Below are 3,101 nucleotides of genomic sequence, written 5' to 3'. Positions count from 1 at the left end.
TCTGTGAGTCTGTGTGTGCATACATCCAAATGCATATGCACAACTGTTATATGTTTATATTTCCCTCCACACTTGGAATATAGGAGTCTATTTCTTGGCCTGAGTATTTACCTGTAACACATTCATGGTGTAGTGAATGCTTTGTTCTGGGAGCCCCACCGTCAACAGCACAGTTCTTTGCCTATGTGGCCACAATTGTCTGTATATTTGTATTCGTTGTGCAGATTATAATTTTGTGTTGATATATGGTCTGTTATCGGGACAGGAGAAAAGAAATCACAGGTTTCTGGCTGTGTTGGGTGGGGGAGCATGGAGAGGTGTGGCCTAGGCTCTTGATAGCTTAACTGGCTTGACCGCAGATTTCCTCTTGATTGAACAAAGGGAGCCAGGGAACCCTCCATCTGGATGCTGAGATTCTGGTGTCCTGGACACAGAAAAACACGTTTCTGAAGCTGAAGAAGGTCCCAACATGTAGAATTCAGAAGGTGTCCTTCCAGGGCTGGTGTAGTAAAGGACCCACCCTGAGCTCATATATTCCTAAATGCTGATGTTCATTGGATTCTATCATTTGGGGCCAGGCCACACTTCAGGCCAAATCCATATTATGAAGACCTGGAGAGAATGGAGGAGGCGGTCATGTCAATTCTGCACAACTTAGAGATGGAGAACACTGTGATCCATGAGAACAGCCATAAGCTGAAGAAGGAGATTACCTTCTCTAGGTAAGTCCTGGTCAGAAAGTCTATCACCTGTGGAATGGCCATTTCTGACTTTCTTTGTTCTGGATTGGACGGTCTTCAGCTATGATTCTATCTCTTGTGCTGTTTACACATCAGTGTTCCAGGGTCATTAGGACTCAGTTTTCAGTTCCATAAAAGACTGTTACTCATCCCAGGATTGTCTAGGCATCTGCAGAAGGCTCTAGATAGAACAGCACTGATTGAAGTCAGCAGAAGGTTATTAGGCTGACCTGGACCTACGGTGTCATACCAGGTTTTACAACACTCAGTGTGTGGACCACATGGTTAGCATGACCTTCCCTTGGTTCTACTGACCTCTTTTGCGGGTGTTTGCCAACTACTAATTGATGTTGCCCCCATGCATTGGGCTTTCATGGATAGTTGAAGATCCATGTTCTTTTTGAGAGATGTGGACACTAATTGGTGCTCGGGCCAAACAAACAATTTATTCTTCCCCGAATTAACTCTTTGTGGTTTGGGCAGCAGCATTATGTGTATCGAGATGTATTTTATTAAGTCTGCATGGGTATCTGGGACCTGGTAGAGTTAGTGGGACTTGGGAGTTGGAATGGGCGAAAGGGGCAGCATGATCTTACTATGCAGACTGTATTTCCAGAAACCTGCTCAGCCAGCTCCTGATGGAGAACACATGCAGGAAGAAGTTGGTCCCACGGAAGCAGGGGAGCAAGGAGGGACATCTTGAGTGTGCACTGAACCAGGAATATTTGGTTGACTTCAACAAGAAAGATAAAGACCAGCAACCTCCAGACCCAGCATCATCAGGTAGGGACGAGCAGCTGTGTTAGCTTAACAATATCTGATAAAATTTGCCAATTTGATACATCTGTGCTTTCTCCTACCTCCTTTCTAATTTACACTCACAACCAGCCAACCACCTCATGTAATGGAATTGTTCATTGCTCTGCCTATGCGCAAGTATTCTGGGAATTTAACCACTTTTCAGAAACTGAATTATTTTGCAAGTATATTTTGCTGCTCTTTTTGAAGCTGCATTATAGAAATGGTGACAGATCAATAACATATCACATTATTGCACATGCACGTGATAGATTGGATGCTATGTAGAGTTTTGAACAAGTTCTTGGTTCTTGACAAATGACACTCTGTGGTCATGTGACTTCTTGTGTAGGAAGCACCTTTCCGGGATAAGAACCAAGTGCAAATGTCAAATTAGTACTTGTCATTGGCTTCAACCTTGGTGACATATGGACATCTCCTTTCTTCCTGCAACCCAATGAGGTCCCTTCCATTGCCCTGTTCTTGGTTTGCACTGGTATAAGTCTGGGTCCCATATTGGCAACCCACATTACTGTGAGGGTTGCTGGAGATTTTGCCCTGCCCACAGAGTTAGCAACAATGATATCAGTTAAAAGGTCCATGTTGACTGTCCAATAGAACTGAGGTGGTAGAAGGCAGGATTCTGACAGCTGGCTTGCGTTTCACCACCAAATCAGTGTCTGAGATACTGCCTTCCTCTCCCAGGTCTCAGAAAGTGCAAGAGAGCTGGAATTGGACACACACCAGTAAAAGAGCTTCCTGAGGAATAAGTTGCTTTCTCAGGAGTCCCTGATGACAAACATCCTGAATGGTAACAACATTTTTTGGATGAGTATTCTTCCTCAGAGTTAATTTGTCATTTCTTAGACACCCTAAATTTATATAACACTAAGCCAGCCTGACTGATTGAGGTCTTACTCACTTTCTTCTTCAGAAAACACCACTTGAGAGAAAACTTGGGGGACCGCCTTTCATTATGTGTGCTAGAGGAGAAAGAGCAATACATCTGTGCTTCTAAATGTTCGTTAAGAATATGCTGTTTAGAAATATTTTTGTTATGATTTTAATTGAAATTTTCTTTTTGTTGTTTCATATTTATATGTTCTTGTTACTATTTTTCACTTTCCAATATTTTTAAATATTTTTATTCATTCATTTTAATCCTGTTTTGTTGTAAAAATGTATTCATTATGAATAAATATTGATTTCTATCTCTTGGCTCTTAAGTCCATCATTCTTATTCAAGGGTTCTGTCCCCTCCTGAGGGCTTAGAACTGACAGCTAGAGATGGATCTCTGCATGTTCCATGGAGCCTGGGCTAATAAGTGAATTCAGAGTCACCAAGGGGTACTCAGTGTGACAGTGTCTTTTGTGTGGATAATGTGGCTTTTTCTCAGCACACACTTTATGATGTAATCACTGACATACTTTACCCAATTGTTAGGGTCCATGTGGTTCTTCTGAGAGAGCAGCAGATGCTCTACCCTGTGAGTCATCACCACAGCTCCTGCAGGTGGCTTCTCTTATTCCACATGAGGGGCTGTATTAGGTGGACAGGATCAC

General features: G+C 42.6%; 1 long non-coding RNA gene across 1 annotated transcript; it reads left to right on the top strand.

The window, feature by feature from the left end:
• Positions 1–1,056: 1,056 nt before the first annotated feature.
• LOC134483449 (uncharacterized) lies at positions 1,057–2,549 on the top strand. Its single transcript, XR_010060307.1, has 3 exons — positions 1,057–1,523; positions 2,244–2,349; positions 2,473–2,549. It is a non-coding gene; the product is annotated as an uncharacterized LOC134483449 (long non-coding RNA).
• The last annotated feature ends 552 nt before the right edge of the window (positions 2,550–3,101 follow it).

The sequence above is a fragment of the Rattus norvegicus genome, chromosome 19 (assembly GCF_036323735.1).
Source record: "Rattus norvegicus strain BN/NHsdMcwi chromosome 19, GRCr8, whole genome shotgun sequence".
NCBI classification, from domain to species: Eukaryota; Metazoa; Chordata; class Mammalia; order Rodentia; family Muridae; genus Rattus; species Rattus norvegicus.
The sequence above is the reverse complement of the archived record's forward strand: the minus strand, read 5'-3'. Positions and strand labels throughout refer to the sequence as shown.